Source organism: Wolffia australiana, chromosome 12, assembly GCF_029677425.1.
Source record: "Wolffia australiana isolate 7733 chromosome 12, ASM2967742v1".
NCBI classification, from domain to species: domain Eukaryota; kingdom Viridiplantae; phylum Streptophyta; class Magnoliopsida; order Alismatales; family Araceae; genus Wolffia; species Wolffia australiana.
Window position 1 is genome coordinate 850,995 of NC_135846.1, and position 25,653 is coordinate 876,647.

The 25,653-nt window shown below is 43.0% G+C and overlaps 1 non-coding gene and 1 pseudogene across 1 annotated transcript; both read left to right on the forward strand.

Annotated features, from left to right (window-relative positions):
• The first annotated feature begins 14,216 nt into the window (after positions 1-14,216).
• On the forward strand, positions 14,217-20,378 carry LOC144710560 (origin of replication complex subunit 1-like; annotated as a pseudogene).
• On the forward strand, positions 17,527-17,601 carry LOC144710791 (small nucleolar RNA snoR28). Its single transcript, XR_013583423.1, has one exon. It is a non-coding gene; the product is annotated as a small nucleolar RNA snoR28 (small nucleolar RNA).
• Positions 20,379-25,653: the final 5,275 nt, after the last annotated feature.

The window sequence follows — 25,653 nt, forward strand, 5'->3', positions numbered from 1 at the left end:
TCGCCTTAGCCGACGGACCCACCATGCCAGATCATGACGTTCCGCCCTCGGAAGTCGTCCAACTCCTTGAGGAGTATGGTGATGTGTTTCCGGCCGAGCTCCCTAGCGAGCTCCCACCTCTCCGACACATCCAGCATGCCATTGATTTAGTTCCCGGAGCTACCCTCCCAAACCTGCCACACTACCGGATGGACCCGGTTAAGTACGAGGAGTTATATCCGCAGGTGAAGGAGCTCCTAGCGAAGGGCCTGATCAGGGAGAGCCTCAGCCCTTGTGCCGTTCCGGCACTGCTCGCTCCCAAGAAGGATGGCACTTGGAGGATGTGTTGTGACTCACGGGCCATCAACAAAATCACGGTAAAGTACCATTTTCCGATCCCGCGAGTACAGGATTTATTCGACGAGATGGTCGGCGCGTCTATCTTCTCCAAGATAGACTTACGAAGTGGCTATCATCAGGTCCGAATCCGACCAGGAGACGAGTGGAAGACGGCATTCAAGATCAAAGACGGACTATTTGAGTGGAACGTGATGCCCTTTGGGTTGTCCAATGCACCAAGCACCTTCCAGAGATTGATGAATGAGGTGCTTAGGCCATTCATCGGACGATTTGTCGTCGTCTATTTTGACGACATCCTAGTCTATAGTAAGACTAGGACGGAGCACGCCCAGCACCTTAGGCACGTGTGCGAGTCACTACGTCATGAGAAGTTATACGCACACCCAAAGAAGTGCTCATTCTTCACGACCGAGGTCTCCTTCCTCGGTTTTATCCTATCAGCACAAGGAGTGGCCGTCGACCCAGCCAAAGTCGAGGCCATAGTCGCGTGGCCTAAGCTGAAGAGGATACACGATGTACGGAGCTTCATAGGATTGGCGACCTTTTATCGACGTTTCGTACCAGGTTTTAGTGGCATCACCGTCCCCATTACGGACATCCTCAAGAACGACAAATTCGAGTGGACCGGCATGGCCGACCAGGCTTTTGAACTTCTGAAGAAACTCATGACGGAGGCCCCGGTCCTGAAATTACCGGATTTTAGTGACGTCTTCGAGGTCGCCTGCGACGCGTCAGGAGTTGGCATTGGCGGTGTCCTTAGTCAACGAGGCCACCCGATTGAGTATTTCAGCGAGAAGCTGAATGACACGAGGAAGCGTTATGACAATTATGATCGGGAGTTCTACGCCTTAGTACAGTCACTCCGCCACTGGTGCCACTACCTGCTGCCAAAGGAATTTGTCCTCTTCTCGGATCACGGAGCTCTACGTCACTTACACGACCAGAAGAAGGTCAGCGATCGCCACGCACGGTGGATCGCTTACCTACAAGACTTCACCTTTGTCATCCGCCACAAGAAGGGCAAGGACAACGTAGTTGCCGATGCCCTTAGTCGGCGACCCACCGTACTAAGCATCATGACGACCCAGGTCTTAGGTTTTGAAAAGATGAAGGAGGATTACACGGACTGCCCTGATTTCTCATCCCTCTATTCCTCCATCACAGATGCCTCGCCTAATCGGTCGAGAGATTACTTCCTCGAGGACGGCTATCTCTTCAACGGGAAGAGACTATGCATCCCACGCACATCTCTCAGAGACTTCTTGATTCATGACGTCCACGCGGGAGGGCTAAGTGGCCACTTTGGAGTCATGAAGACCATCCAAGCCCTTGAAGAGAAGTTCTACTGGCCATCTCTCAAGTGAGATGTCGGGAGATTCGTATCACGGTGCCTTACGTGTTCTCGTGCCAAACTCACGAAGCAGAATACCGGGTTATATACTCCCCTTCCAGTTCCCGATCAGCCTTGGGAAGATGTCAGCTTAGATTTTGTCTTAGGGTTACCTAAGACAATCCGGCGTCACGACTCCATCATGGTCGTGGTCAATCGTTTTTCGAAGATGGCTCATTTCATTCCGTGCTCGAAAACCTTCAATGCATCGAGGATTGCCCGACTCTTCTTTGACCACGTCATCAAGCTACATGGCGTACCAAAGACTATCGTCTCTTACCGAGACGTTAAATTCACTAGGTACTTTTGGAAGACGTTGTGGGTTCTCATGGGCACACAACTTAAATTCTCATCAGCCTATCATCCTCAGACGGATGGTCAGACCGAGGTTGTGAATCGCAGCCTTGGTAACTTATTGAGATCCATTGTTGGCGACCATGTCGTTGCATGGGATCAGGTTCTGCCTCGAGCAGAATTTGCTTACAATTACTCGGTGAACCACACTACGGGCAAGGCGCCATTCGAGATCATCTATGGTCAACTACTGCGTAGGCCCCTTGACCTCATACCATTGCACGAAAAACATAGAATTTCAGATAATGCATTAGAATTTGCCAAGTATATTAGAAACATGCATCATGACATTCATTCACGCATATCATCTATGAACGAGCAGTATAAGTCTAAGGCAGATAAGAGTCGTAGGTCTGTGACGTTCTCCGAGGGAGAACTGGTCCTGGTCAGATTGAGGCCCGAGAGGTACTCTCCTGGGGTCGCTACGAAGCTCCATGCTCGTAGCGCCGGGCCTTTCCCGATAGCCCAACGGATCAACGACAACGCCTATGTCGTGAGCATCCCGCCAACTTGGGGGATTAGTTCGACGTTTAACGTCAGTGACTTATCCTGCTACCAACCCTCGCCACCCATCATCGAGCCTCACAGCCAGTCGAGCCTTAGTAGCAAAGAGAGTGAGAGTTCACCCGCTACCTCCCCGTTTCCAACCCTTGTACGGCACGACGCGATAGAAACGGTACTGCAGGAGGTAATTAACGCTGAGGGGGAGCGAGTTGGCCGCACTTTTCTAGTCCATTGGCAGGGGCGCCCATCTTTCGACGATACATGGATCTCCGAGGACGACTTGCGACGACTTCGGCCGGACCTGCTGCAGCCGCTAGAGGACCTTGCGGAGCTTCGCTCGCCGGGGTCGAGCTCCTCCCACCCCGGGAGGATGATGGAGGACCATCTTGCCGACGACAGCCTGAAGACGACAGCGACACCTGCCGGACGACCGACGACGACACGCCAACAGCCACGTCGGACAGCTCGTGCCGACGTCTGCAACCTGGGGTTTAAGTACTCCGGGTAGGTCCGAATAATTTACGCTTTTCTTATGTGTATTTCTTTTCATTTCGAATTATGGGATTGGGCCAATATCGTAGGGCCCATCCTCGTCTTTTCTTTTATTTTAAGATTGTATTTTGAATTTGTAAGGAGAGGTCGAACCACGTCTCATGACGGTTCAACCTCTCCCCACGTCTCCTTGGCACCCCTCCTCCCTATATAAGGGGAGGGCATGCCCAAGGGACTACTTGGAAGTTTTTGAATTGAAAAGTGTTACAAGAATCTTCCCCCTTATCGTAGTTGTAGAGTAGGGGGTTTGGCTAGCCCCATCTCTTCGTCGAGACCACTCCGAAGAGTAGAGCCCACGTCCTGTCCGTCGAGATCACTCCGGGCGTTGCGTGTTCAACCGTGCCGTCGAGATCACTCCGGTACGTTAAAGATTTTCAAGAAGCTGTCGTGATCAAGAATCGAGAGAGCACCCATCGAGATCACTCTGGGTGCCCTCAAGGTTCGAAACGACGACGGCGTCACGCTGCATCGGGACATCTGCCTCCGTTGGGAAGGAATGCCCGCGACCATCAAGAACCGGCCTCTCAAGGTTCTTGATTTCTCTTGCCATTGCCCCTTCCATTCCCCCCCCCCCTTCCTTCCCCTCCATATTGATCATCTTCTGCCACGTTCTTGACCATCCCCCACCCTTTTCCATCGTTTCTTGAACCTTCTCCTTCACTCTCATCGTTCTTGACCATCCCCCACCCTTCTCCATCGTTTCTTGAATCTTCTTCTTCACCCTCATCGTTCTTGACCATTCCCCTCCATCCTCCATTGTCTTGAACCATACCCTCATCCTTCTTGATTCCCCATCCCTCGCCCTACCGCTTCTTGCACCTCCCAACCACGCCCCATCGCTGCTTCGCAGCTCCTCTTCCCGATCACCTATCTCCGCCCCCCCCCAACCCCATCACCGCGCCCGCATCACCGTCGCGACTCAGTCCCGCACGGCCGCACCGATCGGTGCCGCCGCACCGCCGCGCCGCAGCCCCCGTCCCGCACCAATCTGGCCTTGCCCACGCCGCGACCTCATCCCGCGCTGCCGTCCCGCCTGTGGCGCGGGTTCGCGCCGCCCCGCAGCCCCTGCTACGCACCGCGGCCAATCCTACACCGCGGCCCTGTCCTCTCACTATGAATCCTCTCTGCTCCGCCAACCCGCCTCGCTTCACAGGTCCAACCCGCGCCGTGGCCCCGCATCCCCGCTGCCCGTCCACGCCATGGTCCCTCGCCGCGCCGCAACCCCGCGACGCGCCGCAACTCCGCCAGCACCGTGAACGCTCGCGCGCCGCCGTGATCCGACCATGCGCCGTGGCCTCGCCAATCCCACGCTCGGTCATCACCGCCCTGCCGAACCGCCGTAAACTACATGACTCAAGGTCAAATCTCGTCTCCTCTCCCTCTTAATCCAGTATCATTACAACTTGCAGTCCCGTCGTCCGCTATCACGTCCCCTGCCAAGATCTCCGGAACGAACATCGAAATAGGCGTAGCCACCGACGTCGAGAGCAGGACTCTTTGGAGGTAAACGGATTGTCTCTGATGGATTAAATATCGAACTCTCCAGGGCCATTAGACGCCCCTCCCGTCCTAGTTGTCTAGTAGATTCTGCGGGTCAACGGGAGTCCGATCTCTGGATCGTTCTACCCCGTAGATCGTCCCAATCTACGATGCTTACTCACCCGCGTCTTATCTGCTTGTTTATAAATTCAATTCCAAACTTCGACAAGTCATATCATATCATCATTCTCACTTGTGACGCGAGACGCGCCGCTCGATCCCGGCCGTAGTTATTTTCGCATCACTCGTAGTAGGTCATCTCATTGACAATAATGCTCCAGCTCCCCCATCGTGCTCGTCCCATATTTATAAACAGTCTGCAAACAGAGAGGCACTATGACTAACAAAAAACACAATCAAGGATATAAACAATCTGTTGGAAGGTAGAGAGAGAAAGATCAATGGGAAAAGATGAAGTTAGAAAGCAAGGAGTAGGGCAGCTGGCTCGAGGCCCCGACCACATCTCCCAACCATAGTGAGGTTCAGCCCTTACACATAGAAAAATGGAGAGAGAGAGAGAGAATAATACAAAAGTCAATAACATGAGCCCGAGTTGTTGACTTACTCGTAGTGGGTCTCCTCGTCAACGATAATGTTCCAGCTCTCCACGGTTGTGCTCCTCCAGTATTTATGAACAGTCTACAAATGGAGAAGTGCCGGGACTAACTAAAAGTGTAATCATGGATGTGGACACTCAGCAGGACAGTGGAGAGAGAAAAAGTTGGGAAAAGATGGAGCTAAAAAGCAGGAAGGAGTAGGGCAGCTGGCTTGAGTCCCCACCACATTCTTCCACCCGTAGTGATGCTCAGCCCTTCTAGACAGAAAGAGATAGAGAAAGAATAATGCAAAAGACAATGACATGAGCCCGAGATGTTGACTTACTCGTAGTGGGTCTCCTCATTGAGAATAACGTTCCAGCTCTCCCCCGGTGTGCTTGTCCCGTAGTTATGAACATTCTGCGAGCATAAAAGCGTCGTGACTAACTCAAAATGTAATCAAGGATAGCGAGCAAAGGATTTACCGGTTTTTGTGGTGTTATTCTGCCCAAGATCTCGACCATCCTAGAGATATTTTGAAAACAAATAAGTATTTAATATTCATGAAACAGTGGAGAAGCGTACGAGAATTGGTGGGAGATATACGCAAATAGAGAAGCGTCGTGACTAACAAAGAAAGTCTTTAAGGATGGCGAGAGGAGTTACCCATATCCGAGGTGCTATTCTCCCAAAGCTCTCCACCATCCGAGAGTTATTTTATAAACAAATAATTACTCAATAATTTCTCAAAGTCATAACATAGTGAATTTTGAAAGGAAAAGTGAATTTCCAGGATAATATGTTTCGAGTGAAAAAGAAAAAATTCGTTATTGCTATTTAGGAACTTCAGCAGAATGATGGAAAACATTGATGGTCTTAATACCTTGGACTCTTCCTCAATAGCTGAAATCTGGTAATTTGTTGTCGTTGTGCTCCACCTCAAACTAGGGTTTTGTTACCATAGTTTTGGAGGGGCAAATGGAATCGGTCGATTTGATGCCTTCTACCTGCCATCTCCTACTAGAAAACCTCTATGTAGACAACATTAGCCATAGTCGGTTAGTTTGCACCACCATCCCAAAACACGATTCCTGCCAGACTGATCCGCATCCTTGACAGAGTGATGTAGAGTAGGTAGTGAGTAAAAAGCAGATTCGATAGATGAAACCCCACCGTGTCAAGAGTCTGACCTTAGGATTTGTTAATCGTCATGGCAAAGGCGTGTCAAACTAGAAATGGGAGGCGCTTGAATCGAAATGGAAGCCTCGATTGAGACGGGTATAGCGCGATCCGTGGTAGGAGATGGAGTTCGCCATAGAAATTACCTTGGCTGACGATTGGGGCTTGCAGCATTGTTGGAAAAACGCCATCCACTCGAAGCCTGACCCCATTGCATAGACCTTGCACGGTGTTCAAGTTTCAAAGAAGTGTCACGATGTACCCAATCTTGAGTCGTAGTTTGTGAAGCGGCATTGTCGCATCATCAATCGTGTTGAGGAACTCAGTTGGGTAAATGGATTCGTTGTCGACTTCACTAGGAGGGATTGCGTCGAAGGTGAAGTAATCCATCACTTCACTTCACCAGGGAAGACGTCAAGCACCCTGTTGTGGACCTTCACCACATCATCGTTTAGAGGCATCAAAATAGCCTTGGCTGTCAACTGAGTTGCACTATCTTCAAAGGTGTCATACACCTATGCGATCAGCACCGGTAGAGCAGAGATGCGCTGAATCTCAACTACAATATTGATAGGCCAAAAATAGAGGTAAATTTAACTAAAATTTAATCCCTTGTTGTTGTCAATTTCAGCTTATACAATAAAAATTATTAAAACCCTACTTTAGATGTGTATTAATACGTAAAGGGTATCGTCGAAGGGAAGCTACTAAGTTAATTCAATTCATGATACACTTGAATAATTTGACAGTAATTAGAGTTCACTTTATCTTCAATGCAGATCAAATCACCCTAATTATATGAGAAATTTGGAAAGGGGGGTAGAAGAGATGGGATGAATAAAAGAAATAGGGAACTCTAAATTGGCTTCTTTGATCCAAAGAGAAGGGTCAAAGGAAAATGTACATTTTGCTCAATCTCTCCTCTCAATCTCAATAAGGGCTTGTACATTTCACTCAAGCCTAGCAATTTAGAAGTTCAGACCAAAATCAAGAGGAATGAAGAAGAAATTCAACTAAAACATCTTCCAAAATACACTAAAAGTTTAAATATAAAGAAGAAAAAGGTACCAGATAGGTTGATCCAAGCATGAGCGCCTCTCTGTCTTGCAGCTGTGATAGAGCACCATCCAAAATGAGCTTCGCCTCTTGAAATCCAGCTTTATACTTAGGTTACATGGTGAAATCACCATTTAAACCCCCTTTAGTAATTAATTTTTATCTATCAATATATGTTTGATCGAAAAGATCCGACCATACAAATAGAAATATGGGATAAAGATGAGCAAATGCATAAAAAAATCATCTCAATCAGACCTCAAGATCAAAAGTGATGAATAAATGAATTTAAGCCAATTTTAACCATTGAATTTAAATCCATTTATTTAATTGTTTTCTTTTAAAACACGCAATGATGTGTGGATTTCTCATTGGCTGACGACTTTTCAACTTCAAACGGCGGGTTTCTTCTCCTGGCGCCATGTACCCCTTGGCCTGGAATCAAAAATAAAGAGAAAAATAAAAAACAATATAATACTTAGCAATTTCCACGTACCTCTACGTTTTAAAAAACGTAAGCCATTCATAAGATGCCACTTCACCTCTAGTGCATGCACTTTTGCATGCAAAGCACGGGAGGTGAGCTGACCTCCCGGAGAGAGTGGCCTGGAATTTTACAATATAGTCCCTGATTAAACGGTGGCATGCAAACGGATGCCCCTTCAAAAGTATGTGTATATATCCTTTTTGCCTTCTCTCTCCTCCTTTTTTCTCATGAAAACGATTAAAAATTGTTGGGTAGTTGCAATAAAACCTGGTAACTACTGTAACTGCTTACAACCATGACCAAGAGCTGTTTTAAGGGCATAATTGCAAGGAAATTTACAAAAAACCCTTTTACTTTTGAAACTGCTTAAAAACTCATATTTTCCATATAAATATATCCTTTTCCTAGTAAATATTCATTTCTTCCTTGAGTAAATTCCCAGCTATTCTAATAAAATTCCAGAAAATTCTAGGATAAACAGAAATTCTTCCCCATATTAATTAACATAAAAATTAAATTTTTAAACCTGCCATTTTCATTTTAAAATAATTATTTCAAGCTCGAATAATTTTTTTAACATTCATAAAATTAACAGATAATTAGGGGAAAACCATAAATCACTTGAGAACATTATTTTGATGTATATATATGATAACAACCCGTTTCAATCTCATTAAATGCATAAAATTGTGCTACGTTTCTTTAAATAAAGACCAGAATTAAGGTGTTATCAAATATCAACATCAGGGCCAATGCGTTCTGATGTTTGTTCTATGCTTGCTGGTCGGGCAAAATGCAGACATTGCTATATGCTTGTAAGTCGGGCAAAATGCAGATGTTGGTTCGTACGCCAAAAAAAGAACAATGGCGCCATATATCCCTTTGGTTGAGGGACGAACTAACAATCATTGAGCATGAGCCTTTCGGTATGAGAATAGGCATTTGTCTAAAGTCGCCTCCCATCACAATGACGTTAATGCCAAAAGGAACACTTTCCACTCTTGCATCGATGCTCTTCATCATATCTCAATTGATTGATCTAGCGTCTTGTACACATGACAGTGCATCATTGCAGCTTCGTCCATAATTATCATGCTTTATGTCTGAATTTGACGGGCAATCTTGGAGTCAAGTGAGATTTCACAGGTTAAAAAGTGAGTGGCGAGAATCAGAATCTTGAATGTGGAGTACAGCATTTGCGCTTCGGCCAGAAAAAGTGTCATGAAAAGCCAAAAATAGGGGTCAAATTTACAAAATTTAATCCCTTGTCGCTGTCAATTTTGGCTTATACAGTAAAATTTATAAAACCTTTAGATGTATAGTGATTAGTAGAGGTATCGTCCAAACGAAGCTAGTAAGGAATCCAATTTTTCAATGAAGATCAAATCAACCTAATTAGACAAGGAAGTTGGAAAGGGGGTCGAAGAGTTGAGAGGAATAGAAGAAATAAGAGGCTCTAGATTGGCTTCATCGATCCAAAGAGAAGGTTCAAAGGGGCCACTTAGAGAGGTTGAGAGGGAAATTTGATTTTGTTTGGTTGGTATTGTAGGTTTGATAATTCAGAAATAATTACACTATCAGATAATAAAAAAGGGAAATTTAATCTCCTAGAAATTGAAGTTTTTTTATATTTTTCTTAATGTCCAGTTGGAATAACTAGGTAAATCTCTCAATCTGTCCTCTCAATCTCAGTAAGGGCTCGTACATTTCGTCACCCGTAGCGATTTAGAAGTTCAGACAAAGATCAAGAAGAATGAAGAAGAAATTTAAGAAAACATTATCCAAAATACACTAAAAGTTAGAGTACAAAGACTAAGAAAAGTACCAAATAGGTTGATCCAAGATGGAGATCCTCTCTGTCTTCCACCTGTGATTGAACACCATCCTGAATGAACTCCTCTCAAAATCTGGGTTTTGTAATTAAGTTACATGATAATAATTACCATTTTACCCATATTTAATTATTAATTTTTATATATCAATTTATGCTTGATCTGAATGATCCAACGATGCAAATAGAAAGAGAAGATAAAGACAAGAGAGGCCATAAAAATCATGTCAATCGGGCTTTAGAATCAAAAGTTATTAATAAATGAAAATTGATGAATCATAGCCATTGGATCAGTTTCCATTTATTTAATTGAATTTATTTTATACAAGCAATGTCTTGTCATTCCTTGATTGGCCCGCAGATTTAAACTTTAAAGTTGGTTTCAATCTCGTGTGCCACGTAACCCTGTCCTGAAATGAAACCCAAAGAAAAAAAAAATAAATAAACATAATATGTAGCAATTTTCACTTACCTATGCGCCATTCATTCATTGACCCAATCATAGAGCACCGCGTCATCTCTTGTGTGCACTTTGTATGCACAGCATGGGAGGTGAACTTACCTCCCGGAGAGAGTGTGTCCTAAAATTTTGCAAAACAGCCCCTGATTAAATACACACGCACAAAACCACGCCGCTCAAAACATAGTTATGTACATATGCTTTTCACTTTCTCTCTCCTTTTCTGTCATAAGAACCATTAACCAACTGCTGATTAACTGCATTAAACCCCTGAAACTATTTAAATTGCATAGAACCATGACCGAGAGCTGTTTTTAGGGGTATAAATGCAACACAAATTTACAAAAAACCTCTGGAATTTTTAAATTACTTTAAAACTCGTTTTCTCCTTACAAATATATCCTTTTCCTCTTAAAAAACTCATTGATTCCTCAAATGGATCCCAGAAAACCCTAATCAAATCCTAAAAAATCCAAGAAAATTCCAAACAAATTATAAAATTCTGTATTTGATCACCAAACTAATTATCCTCAATTATATTTTAAAAACTACAATTTTCATTTAAAAATAATTATTCCAAGCTTAAATAAATCCCATTAAATTTATATACTAATCAGAAAATTAGGGAAAAATTAGAATTCACTTGGAAAAATTAATTAACACATATTATATTATAACAACCCCTTTTTAAAACTCTTTAAGGGCATAAAATTGTATTAATTGCTTGAAATAATACCAATTTTAGGGTGTTATCATGTCACGATGCCACTTGTCGCAGTCGAGATGGTGTTTTGGCAAGAGCCCTTGATCTGCGGCAGAATAGCTGAGTAGAGAAACATCTTCACACAGCCCCGAGGCCCAGCAACAAAAATGTCTTTGGCCTCCGTAGCGCATTCTCTCGATTCGAGGGCTTCAAATACTGCGTCGTACAATTGTCATTGTTCTTCCTTCTGCATGCCTTGTGGGCATTCTGCTGCAAAGATTGCATGTAGGATGTCATTTCCTTGTCTTGGCCTCCATTCTGTGTCTGTCAGTTGGAGTTCGACGCCTTGGGGAAACGTTGGGAATGCTATGAGTGAAGATCCATTGTGGTAGAGAATTGACTCGAGCGCGCTCAACACTTATTGCCGTATTGCTTCAGTCACTTGTGAAGCACCGTTCACAAAACGGATGTCCTCCAGCATGGTGTCAAGGTACTTCTCAAGAAGCACGTCTGGTTGTGAAATGTCACAATAAAGTAGCATCATTGTGAGGAGCCCACGAACTAGATGGGAAGAAGCAACCCCTGACGCCAAAGCGAGATCATTGTCAAACTCTTCGTTAGAGTGGACTAAGCCTACCGCTTGAGTATGATATAACACGATGTGTTCGGCTCGTCGCGTTGCACAACTAGAGTTGCTACTATGAACAAAATACCATCTAATAAAATGCAAGGAGTTTGAAAGGGGAAATTAAATAAGAAGTTGTGGCAACCAGCTGACATGGGATGAGAGTCAGGAGTCAACACCGGGGTGTTGAGCCTTACCCCAACTCCCAATGATCCGAGGGATCAGCTCGAAGTCCGACAAAGTGGGGAAGTGTCACCGTTCGAAGGTGTCTATGCCGTCGTCGATAAAAAATTAATCCAACACTATCAAAGGGGATCCTATCGTGAAAGAGTGGCTAGTGCTATACTGCGGTAATAGATTTCTCACGTTAGAGGAGCAGTCAGAGACCAGCGCTGGAACAGATAATGATACTGCAAAATATAAAGGGAAGAAAAGGATTGTCCTGAAGCGAGCACATGAGTCCCAAGGAGAAGCCGAAGCAATCAAGGTCCACAAATGGGTGAGGACCTATTGCACCAGCCACTCGAGAGTAGAGCGGCTCAAGCAGGCTCTAGGTTGAGAATTTATCCTAGACACTAGGTTTGGGCAGGGCCTTTGAGAGAATTAACCCACCGTGATCTTCCTTCCTATGCCGATGACAGGGCCCTGTTTGAAGCGTTGACGACCGTCATGGGGGGGCAATGCCTTTAGAGGGTGGTAATCATTGCCCAGTCTGCGTCATGGACCTAGGTGGTTGACCAGAATGAGGCCCCTATAATGGTGTGTTCACACGACCCATCGCTCAACTGGAAATGACGAGGGAACGGGCCAACTAAGATGCCTCCAATTGAGAAAATAGGAGGGCGGGTCGATGCGCTGATGATACGAGATCACCAACGCGCTTGGAGACAAGGAATCTGGTGCAGTAATACGACCGTGGTGGGGGCCGAATGTTGACGCCTGCCGAAGAATACTATTCCAACGTCGCAGTTGGTCGAGATCCCAAAAAGCAAGAAGTCTGCTGGTGGCTGCGCAAAAGCTGTTCTAAGGATGGTCGGGCCGCCTTGGACTTCACGGTCTCATGCCCACAATCGGACAGCCTTTCTTCTCCAACGGGTTGGTAGATGGGCTGACCAGAGGAGGATTCACCCAGGGTTGGTGTGACAGAAGTAGCAAGTGGTCGGACACTCAGAGAGAGAGGAGAAGGGGGGAACGGGGGGAAGGGGGGAGAGGGGGGGAGAGGAAAGGGCGGAGAGGAGCTCCTCAGACAAAGTGCTAACCCTAGGAAGATGGAGAAAACATGTCCATGAACGTAACAACACATGGTCCTTTTTTCTTTCAGAAAAACAATCATCGTTCAAAACGACGTCCTCCATTTCACTTTACAATAAAAGAGAAAGGAGGGGGGTGGGGGTCAAAAAGGTGCGACAACGAGCTCGTCTAGTGGGGAGGTCTTAGTGGGCTTCTTTCCCCTCCCCTAAACGGTGATTCAAGGGGGAAAGAAACCAAGTGTGGTCTTCCCCACCCCCTCCCTTTCTATAGAGAGAGCAAAAGTAGAAGACGCATAACTCATGGGAAATGGGGGAAGGACCCACGCACACGCAAGAGGGGGCGGTTCCATAGTTCAGCAGCGACAAGAATAGCACCAGCGATGTGATGAGGAACCTCCGTAAAACCCACAAAGGACCTCTACAGACTAAAACTACACGAGTACCAAATAAAATAACTCGACGCGGATGCAATTTAAACCTGGTAGTGGCAGTTTGGATTCTTTACGCCTGCTCTGGCTCCACACAAATCTTCAACGTCATGGTGACGAGCCGGGCGTGTTCAATGGCATGGTCCTCCATCAGAGTAGCTCTTTGATATGTGTCATAGCGAGCACCGTCAACTGTGCGCAAATCTCGTAACACATCGTCCTTGAATGGGATGAAGCATCAAACATAGGTAGTATCGCGTAATGTCGCGAGGGTTCACAAAGTGCACCCTTCCGATACGCTGTAGTCGCTGAAGTCGCTGAAGTCGCTGAAGTCGTGATTAACGTTGAGTGGAATTTTTCCTGTGTAATACGACAGGAAGTCATAGTACAGCATTTGTTTTGCAACTTCATCTTCGGGATGCTCCCTATTGTACCACATCCACTCCGTGAGGGGCGCGTATGCCGACCTTTCCATGATGTCACTGACCACGTCGTCCTTAGCATACACCACGGATTGCATATTATTGTCATGAACTTGGAGCGCGTACACTCTTGGATTTATCTTCTACATACTGAATTCACAGATCCGCCAAAAAGCCTCTGATGCAAATACGTATTGTGCAACAAGATAGCGCTTGGCGACGCTACAACCATCGACGTTGTGTCAGTCACCCCGTCTTGTTTTGGAAACTCCTCGGAAGAGGAAATTTGATCCATATGACCAATCAAGAAGATCTTTGCTAGTTAAATGCAATTTTGCTCCCGTTTCTTCTGTTCAATCTGAATCCGGGAGGCATAGGAGGACACCAAGGTCGCACAAAGTTCTTTCGAAAAGGATTTATTACAATAGGGTAGAGTACGATGTCAGGGAGTTTGAGGTCGGGGATGATGTGTAAGAAACGTGGCGGAAGGATACCGAGTGAGATGAGGATGATCGGGAGGTGGAGTATTGCCGTGTGTGCGTTAAATGGGGGATATCGGTGATGATAGAGTGGGACAAGTGCCTGGGAGGATTCCATCTCAAATGTCTGAATCTTCCGCTTAAGAAGGTCCGGAAGTGGATTGGATTTGTGGATTTTGTGTGGATCGGAAACTGGGAAAGAATGTTGAACTTCCTAAGCCTCCACGAGGGAACAAATTGCAGAGAAATTTCAAGGAGAAGCTCCTATCAAATGGTATGAAGAGAACAATCACTTTGGGATTGAAAAGTTTATTGCTGCCATTATTCAATACATGAAATTTGTTGTTTTTTCTGCACTCTAGTCCTGATAAGTCGAGAATATCAATGGCAGAGTCAATTTGTTTTTCCTAAAAAATAGCCCTGGACCGACTCCACGGATATTTAGGGCATTTCCACTAGCATCTCTATTGCTCCGGAGTAAGCCATTCTTCAAAACCAATTGCTTTACTAGTGAAGAAAAAACCAGTTAATCTGTTGTCTCAATTTTGATAATTAGATGGATAATGGATAGATCAAGAAAATTAGTAAGTTTCTTTTATGTACTGTCTTCTTCAAGACGAGTTCTCCATCCAATAGGAAATGGTTGCTTTCCGTGCTCCTTTATTGTTAAGTTAAAAATTGCCTCCAAATTAGACGGTAGGAACGTAAGAAAGATTTTCTTGCCAGAGCATAGTTTTTTTAAAGAAAATATGGAAAACCACCCAGAACAGGTGGACAACCCGCTATCATTAAGTAAATGTTCGGTACAAACACAATCAAAAAGGACTATTCCCCCCCTTCCAACCCAAAAATACACGAATACCTCTACAGCATGAATCCCGTCCTCTACTGAAGCCACCTTTCCTTCAAACACCACCTCATTCCAATGTATCCATATTGCCCAGAGCACTCCGAGTAAGCGCCCCGAATTCCACTCCACTTCTGTATCATCCTTATGTGATTGAAGTCCAAAAGGCTTCGTCCAAGGAGACATTCACCTCCGGTACCTGTTGCAATTCCCAGACTCTCTAGGCGAAGTGACATGCAAAGAATATTTGGGAGCAGTCCTCCTCCACCCTAGCGCACATAGGACAGTCAACGGGACCCATGCGGCCCATTTTCGTCGATAGACCCGTGTGATCAGGCTCTCCCTCCGCAAAAGCCAGCTGCAAAGTCGCACTTTCCGTGGAACTTTGAACTTCATTAACATGTGGCATGTCCTATTGATGGCTAAGTCATCCCTGTACAATTTATTTTAATTGGATGAATTCCTTGAAGATCATTTTTTATTTCATTCATTAGTAACTCTTTTACCTTTCATCTATTATCCCATGTATCTCGACAGTCGTATCTAGGAAGAGTCTAAATGAGAATATTGGGGAAACGTTTGCTGGTATATTATTCCCCTGTAGTCTGCTGTTGGTACACAACACCATAATCTATGAAGGGAGCTATACTACACGAATGATTCAGATATAATCGAGGTAAACCCTTGATATAATCAGCGGTTGTCCATCCCAACTATTGCTAAAAAAATAAAAAAATAAAAAAAAAATTCATTTGATCTAAACATTTTGATGATAGAAAAACTGGAATGAACATGAAATTTTATTTGCCAAGTGTTTTCTTGTCTCAGTTTCACTCAACTTTGATCTCCGTCTACTCTCTTATATCTTCATTCCTCTGCTTCATGAAATTTTCTTTGACCATAAATTGCACATTTGTTCCATGTTAGAAAGGTTTTTTCTATGTAGCTTTACAATCGTTTGCACTAGGTATATTTTTTCTTTTGAGCATCGCATATCTCCTAAGTAGGTAGGCCCAGTCAAACCATTATAGAAGGATGTTCTCAAGAGGAAAGGAGAAAAGTCATATTTTACCCTCTTTTCAACCGTTACACGTTAGAACTGGTCCCTAAGATTAATCTTACATGAAGACAGGTTTGCAATATAGGAAAAAATGAGCTGCCGTGCAGATGACGTAGAGTTATTAGATTGTTTTTTATCCCGATGCATGACTGATATACTACGATGTAATCCCTTTATACACTTGAGATGGATTCAGTCCTTATACAGTGTTACTGATGCGGGGCACGAAAGTAGATTCATGAATTTAGTAAAATAACACAAATATGTTGGTAATTATGATTCCTTGAGGGTGATCTGAAGTCGGTATAATCTGACAGGAAGGCATAGTGTAAATGGAGCGGGGGCTCTACAAGGCACTTACGTAATACAATAAAGTTATAACTAATGGAATATAGAATTTGAAATGGACGACTAAAGTGTAACATAGATATTCTAGCAAATCTCACTTGAGCAAATTAATAATTATCAGGAACCATATATATAACAAAGTTAAGGTATCTCAAGGTACCTGAGAGATGGGAGCCAATAGCTTGAGTATCTTGATGTCGAATGGCTTTGAGTTACGTTAAACTGCAGCTCCATGAGTGATGCAAATGAAGAGAAGGGAAGGTGTGGAAATACGGATAAAAATGAAATGTGTGAATTGATCAGCACGAGATAAGGTTGATGGGTAAGATGCAAGGAGTGGAGGTGTAGTGTGAGGTTGGAGGAGTTGGATGTGATACGATGTAAGAATTGGTGAAATTAAGAAGGATGGTTGAACTAGGTGAAGATGGTGGGTTTATTTGAAGGAAAGTGTTGAATGATGGGGAATGGTGGGGATAAGTGGATAGGTAAGTTATGAATGGGGAAGTATGGAGAGAGAGGAAGAAGAAACCCAAGAGGAGTTGACAATGTTGAAGTAGACATGCTACGAGCTCATTCTGTTTTCGATCCATTACCCGTTGCTGTTATCGCCAGACAAAATCACCAAGAACCACTCTTTTCTCACAAAATAACCTCACAATAATTCTTCAGCAAAAGATGTCCATACAAGCAGGCTCATGGCCCTTTTAAAGGGATGGAAACATGTAGTTAAAAGTAAAATAAACTGTCAAATTTCAAATGGTGGTTGAAGAGAAGTGGTATAGAGAAGGGTGGTTCCACATAGAGAAAGTAGTGGAGAATGGTGAGGGGAGAGGTTATGAGAAAAATTAAATTGGAAGTTATGAGAGAAAAGATAAAGAGAGAAAACTAGACAGAAAAAGAAAGGTGGAATAGTCAATAATTGTTGGCGGTTAAGAAGGAGAGAGGATGGATAGAAAGAAAGAGAAGAAGTGGAGAAGAAAAGTCAAAGAAAAGAGTCGAAGAAGGAGAGAGAAAAATAAACGTGCGAGAGAAGAAAAGAAACAAAAAAGAAAAGAGAGCGGAAGAGAGAGAAGAAAGAGGGAACTGTTTCCCATCAGTTACGTTTTGAACCTGAAAGACTTCTCAAAAGATGATAATGAGGGAGATGATGTATTATTGTCCAAGTATGAATATGATGCTCAACAACAAAGTTTCGAACGTCTTGCTGAACTCGATGGAAGTGATGTATGTTGAACGCCAGAAAATGTGTGAATTAATATCATAAGTATAACATACTTGCCTCATGTTTCAATAAAATTATGTTCATCTATTTTTCTCAGGACAGTCTCAATGATGCTGATGAGGAATCAAAATTTTCTGCCAATGATTATTAGAGTTCAGATGAGGATTTAGAATATGAAAATGAATCTCCACGGGTCTCAATTCAGAAGGCCCCCATACATTCGGTGGCAGTTGTAAATTTCTTACTTTGCATGTATGAAATAAGTTGATATTGTCAAGCATCAGGCTTGCCTTAGATTTATTGTGCATCCTTACAGAGTTCATGCAACGGAAGGATCTTTGGTCTTCCGAATATTGAGATTACGAAGATTCCTGAGCATGTGAGGGGTCACAAGCTAACCGACCTTGAGAGAGCAAAACATAAGCTTTTGTTGGTTACTCTTCCGAAATCCTAGCCTTTCCGAACTAAGTAAGACCAAGTTAATTTTAATTTAAAGTTATTCCATCCATTTCACCTTAATAGCTTGTGTTTGATGTGAAAATTCCAGAGAAATGGAGGAGACCACACTCTTCATTAAAACTCCCATCTCTAAAGATAATTGTTTAGGCTGTTGTCTTTATATCCACGGTGTTCCAGGAACTGGGTAGGTGAGACGGAATAAAGTCATAGTGTTTAATTTTTAGTATGTCTACATATATCCTCTTGTTCATACTGGACTTGGAATGCATTCAGACCATCACATTTCATGCGGCATTGAGAAACCTGAGATTTGAAGTTGATTTTGGAGATCTGACACCTTACTCTCAGGCGGACATCAATGGCCTTAAATTATCTACCCCTGAAACTATTTACAGGGTAATCTTGTGTTATATTTCATTTTATTATTTGTGGTCAGTGTTTTAACATTTAGTTCTTTTCAGGCTATTTATGAATCATTAGTGGGGCACCGAGTAGGATGGAAGAGGGCTTTGCACCTTCTCAATCAAAGATTTTTTGAAGGGAAGAAACTTAAGAAAGACGATAGATGACCCTGGACTCTTCTCATCGATGAACAAGATCTTGTTGTGACCAAAAACTAATCTGTCCGCTACAACATTCTTGATTGGCCCACAAGACAGAAATTCGGGTGGATTGTTATGGGTGAGTTTGTATCCATTACATACATTTTTAATGAAGGGTGTTCTTTAGAGAGACACTATAACTTTTCTAACTTCTTGCAAGTAGCAAACACCATGGACCTTCTAGAGAAGTTACTTCCTCGTACGTCTAGTCGGATGGGAATTCAAATGTTATGTTTTGGTCTGTAAAATTACCAACAACTGCAAGAGATCATATCTTCTCTGCTGAGAGGGGTGGACATCTTGGAGGATCAGGCCATATAACTCACTTCAAGAAAGGTTGATATCTCGTTTCCCTTGTAGATTATTGTGCTATGAAAATATTCTTGCTTTAGTTGATGGTCTTTATGCTTTACAGAGGGGATAGGTGGAAGCTATTTCTGGTGAAGCAGCGCGACCCCTTGAAATATGCATTCGTGCGGATGAACTGGTGGACTACACACAAAAAGAAAACACTCTAAAAATGGAAAGTCCAGGTGTGCAAATTGAGGTGTGTTATATTTTGTTGGTTTTGAATATGAGTTTCATGAGTGAATTTCATGTTTTCCTTTCACGGTCTTATTTTTAACAAAATTTAGTGATCTTTTGATCCAATGATTGATCAATGCTCTCCATTTGAGATTTGTCTCAATTGAGGTCAAGAACAAATCATTGATCCACTGCTCCAGTCCTTATTGTACATGACTTTATGCGTGAATTTGTGCTGGAAACAGATGAGTCGAGTACCGGAGTTGGCGCCGTATTAATGCAGCACAACCGACCTGTCGCATATTTCAGTCAAGCCCTTCCGGTTATTGCCCAAACTCACTCTGCTTATGAATGGGAGCTTATGGCTATTGTCCTCACCATCGAAAAATGGTGCCACTATTTGATCTTCCAGCAAGTCTTCATACACACGCACTAACCATGTCTCAAGCACTTGTTAGAGCAACGGGAAGTCCAAGGCAACTACAAAAAATGGCTCTCCAGGTTATTGGGATGCAGTTTCTCTATCCAGTACAAAGCCAGTCGATCCAACATAGCCGCGGATGCCTTGTCCAACATCCCCACCCACGACGACCTCGCTCCCGAGGCCATATGGTGGTCCCATTGGTGCGACTTACAAGCGATACGTCAATAGGTTTTGGAAGACCCCAAGCTAGCAGTCATCTTTAATGCCATCAAAGCAGGCCAAGCTTCTCCACCGCACTTTACCATGTCCAGTGAGATGTTGCTTTATGGTGGCAGGGTTGTACTTCCAAGTCCTCAGCCTTCATTTTGGTCATTCTACAGGAATTCCACTCTACGGCTGTGGGGGGGCACGACAGATTAATCAAGACGTACAAACGCATCGTTCAACAATTCTTTTGCCCAGGTATGAAGCGCGACATCAAATAATTTGTCAACGGCTGCGACATCTGCCAGCAGAACAAGGTGTCCCATCTCGCTCCGGTGGGGCTCCTCCAACCTCTGCCCACCCCCTTGCATTATTTGGGATAGATTTATCTATGGAATTTGTGGAAGACCTGCCCAAGTCCAATGGCGTCTACACAATCTTGGTCGTGGTTGACCGCCTCAGTAAATACGCCCACTTCCACGACATTCATCATCCATTTTTGGTCAAAGAGGTGGATGAAAAGTTCACCAAGAAGGTCTCAAATTACGCATGACGCTGACGTCCATCGTCCAATCGGGGCAGCATCTTCAGGAGTGGGTTTTGGCGGGAGTTACATGGCCTCCAAGGCACCCAACTCTGCCATAGCTCTACTTGCCACCCTGAAATGGATGGGCAGACCGAAGTGCTCAATAGGAGCCTCGAAACATATTTCAGCTGTTTGCAGGTGACCAGCCTTGCTGATGGAGTACTTGGTTACATTGGGCCGAGTTCAGCTACAAAACTTTGCATCATTTGACAATCAAAATGTCCCTGTGTGAAGCAGTTTATGGCCGGCCACCGCCTGCCATAATCTGCTACATGTCCTTGCCCTCTTTACTCGATGAAGTCGACCATCACTTGCACAACCGAGATGCCCACTTTGATCTCCTTTGACAACATTGGACCATGTCAAGCACACCATGAAGGCTCAATCTGACCAAGGCCACCGCCCGGTGGAATATTAGGTTGGCGAGCAGGTCTACCTTAAGCTTTAGTCCTACCGCCTGCAGTTCTTAGCAAAACGGCCGTTCGAGAAGCTCTTGTCGTGCTACTTTAAGCCTTATCCCATCATCGAGCGCATCGGTCCGGTTGCTTATCAACTCTACCTTTCAGAGGACATGCGCGTTCACCCTGTCTTCCATGTGTCCCTGCTCATGCGCACCTCACCCAAAACTGTGCCTGCTCAGCCACTTCCTCCACTACTCTCCGAAGACCGCACTCGGCATGTGGTTCCCTCCAAGATCACTTCCTTTTGCCTATCAGCGGCGGGATGCCAAGTCCTCACTTTGGGTGGGCCATCCATCATTCGAAGCTACATGGGAGATGGCGTCTGCCATCCGGGATCAATTTCCATCCTTCTAGCTTAAGGACAAGCTGCTCACGATAAGGGGAGTATTGATATATTGCGGTAGTGGGTCTATGCTCAGAGGAAGCCAGGGTCCCCTACGACCAGAGGAGGTAGGCATTTAGACAGTACGGCTTCTACTCTCCTTTCCTACCTCCCGCCCTAGGTTTTCCTCACTCTCTTTTTCTCTTGCAGTTCATAGGTCGACGCACCATGTTCCATGCAGAGCCAACAGCTACCAGAACCGGACCATTCCCGTTTATCCTCTTCCAACCATGGGAACCTTCTCCTCTTCCTCTTTCCCTTCTCCTATCGACTATCGACAATTGAAATTTCTACTGAATCGTTGAGTTACACGGGTTCTACGGTACATTCTGAGAAGGATCGTATCATCATCCAAGAGCCAAAAGCCCCTTGCGACAACAATGGATAAGACCAAATGAGCAACCACCACACATACTAGGCAGCTGATCCTTATCGAAGAGTAAGTTAGCACATGCAAAGCCCACTGGTTCTATTATCAGCGCAGCATGAGGATTATACCTGGGCATTGTTCTCATAAAAATCTCAAATATTCATATTTTCATGTCCGGTGGCAAACCACAAGAAAATGAAAAACATCATCTCATACATTGACTGCCAACAACGACACACCAGCTTGAGGACAAGCTGGGGCTGATGGGGGAAGTAGTGATATGATCCCTGCCATATCTTAAGGCCATTAAGGGCATTTTCATATTTTGTTCAGTTCTCTAATCTCCCCTTAAATATGTAGCCCTCGTTGTTGGAGGAGAGGAATTAGACTGTTAGTGGAGGGTTCTTTGACAATGGTGAATCTGCCGTCACTATAACATGTCAATGACTTACATCTCATTGGATCTTGTCACCTTTGGCTACATCCACGCCACCAGTCTCCTGTCTGACCTTTTTGATAACACAATTCTCCAAGACCTCCCTTCCTGTTTCCTGTTCACAATATAAACCAGTGCTGCATTTTTTCAAGGTTTTATTCTATGTGACGTCCAAAATTCAATTCTGATAGGTTCATAGTGTTTATTTCAATGGCCAATGTTGTATTTCTCTGCCAATACTAGTTTGGCCCTTCGTTTGAGTACGAACTTCACTAGTGAGCATTGACGATGGAAAACGCCATCCAGGAAATGTTTCAGGCGCCCCATGTTCAGGTGAGAATGTTGGTGCTTTGCCATTTCATACAACAAAAGAATCACTGGTTCCATAAGAAAACATGGAATCTATGTATGTGGTTTCCTGTTTTTTTTTTAAGAAAACATCTATGAGGTTATGACGTATAGTTGCATGAATTTTGTGTTGGTGCCCCAAAAAAAATAGTTTTTTTTCTTACCTTCCCTAAAAACATGTCTTATGATTAAGATTCGTGGATAGGGATGACATTGCTTGTTGTCCTCTATTTACAGGTGATCAAAAGCAGCTCAATACAATACAAAATATTTTTGGTGACGATGGTTCATGAGGTCTACCAGGCTGGGCTCAGCGACTTGAACTTTGAAAAGGTAATCTCTTTAAAAATGAATCTGGATGTTTTTTGGGCCTTTTATTCCACTTCAAGCTCAGCAATTCGATCTTATAACTGCATTATATTATCATTTCTTTGTCATCCTTTCTTTTCTTCCGCGTGCGTTATTGATGAAAATGGATACTTGTATCATGAAGCAACCATATTTAGAAAACTGGAAAAATTTGCAGCATTTTAAATCTATTAATATATTTCATTCATGCTGTTGGCGACGACGGCATCTCGTTTATGCGCGAGCAATGGAGGAGAGTTCCCTGGATGGGATATTCTCATCAAAGTCTGTAAGCCTCTTTTGAATCATCATTTTCTTAATTAGTTCTTTATTAATTATTATGAGCCAGTTAATCTTTAAAATTGTGATCATTAGGGTTATTATTACCCCATTTTTAAAAAAAATTGTTATTACTAACAAATCTATTCAAACGAGGTATGTAGATGCAAGCTGGGCGAATGTAAGCTAATTCTTTGATAATAGGAGGGCAAGCACCGATTTCAGAAAATGAACCATAATTTTCCCTGGTGTATGTGCACGTTTTTCTTTGCCATACAATTTTATTTTAAGCTAAAATCTTCTCAATAGTGTCTATTTTTGTCATGACAGCTTTTCATCTCCTCCATCTCCTGTGACTGTCTTCCTTATTTATCAATTCCTCCCCTCTCGCCTTTGTGTTTCTCCTCTGTCTCTTTATATATGCAGGCTTCTCCCCTGCTCTATCGTATCTTTTGTAAATCTCTATTTTATCCTCTTTTTCTTTCTATCCATTGTCCTCCATTCTATCTTATCTTATATATTTATAGAAATCTATGTTTCTACCGATATCCTATTCTGTCTTATCTTTGTCTTCTGTTTCCATTAATATTTCTGATTATTTTTTTCTGCCTATATCTAAGTCTGTCTGATCTCTATGTAATTCGACAGCATTTTGTTCATTTTCAATCCACCGAAAACTCTATTTATGTGTCTCACATTACATATATTCACTTCTGTTTACCGAAAATTTTAGTATGTCACCTTTTTGTTTGCACAAGCTGCTGATACAAAAATATATCTCAGATTACCTCATTTTCTCCCTATGTTTCTCACGCTATTTTAACTTCATTTCTTTCTACCTATATCTCTGTCTAGCTTGTATTTCTCACTTCATTTATTTCTCGTTGTATCACTCCATATCTTATCTATCTCATTCACTTAGTTTCTCTTAGTAGCACTCTCTATCTTATCTCTCTCATTTATTTCTGGCTATCTAAATTTCAGTCTATCCTACACCTCTCTATGTTTCTCGCAGTATTAATCTTTACTTCTGTGTTAATATATCTCTGAATATCTCATATATATGTGTATATATCTCTCTAAATTCTTCTCACAATAATTTTTATCTATGCATTGGCTTACTTTCTGTTTTTCTCAAAGGATAATTTATCATTGCTTCAATTCAAACTTTTATCTATGTCTCTCTCCACCTGTGTTTCCCGCATGATACTTATTTCTATGCTTAGACCAAATTTTATCTCTCTCTTTGTCTATTTCTTACTGTGAGAGAGGAGTTGCTGCATTTTTTTGCTTGCTGCTCACGAAAAATCTGTTATTGCATTGACAGCGACAACATGGGGTTCACGTTGAAGGGTTGCTCAGTAGTCCCATGGTTGGCTAAGTACCTTTGATATTTTATGCGCATTTCATCGGGTAAACTCCTATATCTGCCTCCATTTATACCTTGGCTCCCATTGACCCTTATAATTCATGTGGTATTTTCTACTTACTTTAGTCTCTCTCTCTCCCTCCCTCCCTCTCTCTCTCTCTCTCCTAACTACATCCCTCCACTGATAAATTAGCTTATCTTCCGGTCAGAAAACCCATATGTCTTGCCATTGATTGCTATTTTGCATGATTTTTGGGACAGGATTGATCAGATCGAGTTTGGTATGAAAAACTTGATGGAATCCAAAACATCTAGATCACACTGAATCATCCCATCTGATCAACATGGTTCATTGGTAATTGAATCATCTTCTCTCTTTATCCCTTTCTCTCAGCAAGGAACATATAACCACAGCTTCTCTCTTTATCTCCCTTGCTCTCCCTCTCTCTTTCTACCCATATCCTCTCTCTCTCTCTCTCTCTCTCTCTCTCTCTCTCTCTCTCTCTTTCTGGCCCACACTCTATCTAGGTTGATAATCCTCTCTCTCTTTCTTTCTTTTAAGCTCTAGGACTAATCAACAAATCATCAATACCCAAGGTGTGAGAATGTTAATTGTTATCCAATACCAGATTGATATATAATATCATACTGAAACATGAAAATAGCCAAAATATTCTATGAAAACTTCCCTTATCTTTTATTGATGTCTGATATCAGATATCCATAGCAGAAACCCATATTACACATAAAGTGCGAACAAAACCCATATATGTGTCAAGTTTAAGTAAAAGCTTGTATTTATGTTAACTCAAGTTAAGGTTCAGAAAATATATTTTTCCCTAAGGAGGCATTGAACTAAAGAATATTTTGAATAACTGATCAAAATAAAATTCAGGTTTGACCATGATTGGTGCGGTGAAACTATTTTAGCAAAAAACTATACATAGTGGTGTGAACTTTTCACCAGAATAGAGACGAATCCAAGCTGAAGATCAATGCTAATGCTGAAATATTAAAGTTTATTCCTCCATATTATGAAAAATAGGAAACTTTATGTGGCCCACAAGCCAATCACAAATTTGTTTTCTTGTTTAATACTTACTGATAAGATAAATATTAACTACAATGCATGGGTGATGCTTATAGTTGAAGTCTATGTTGTGACTAAGTGAGTTATGATAAAATTATTATATAACAATTATTCGTGTTTAAACATGTGGTCTAAACATTTTTGCTCAAATGATATACG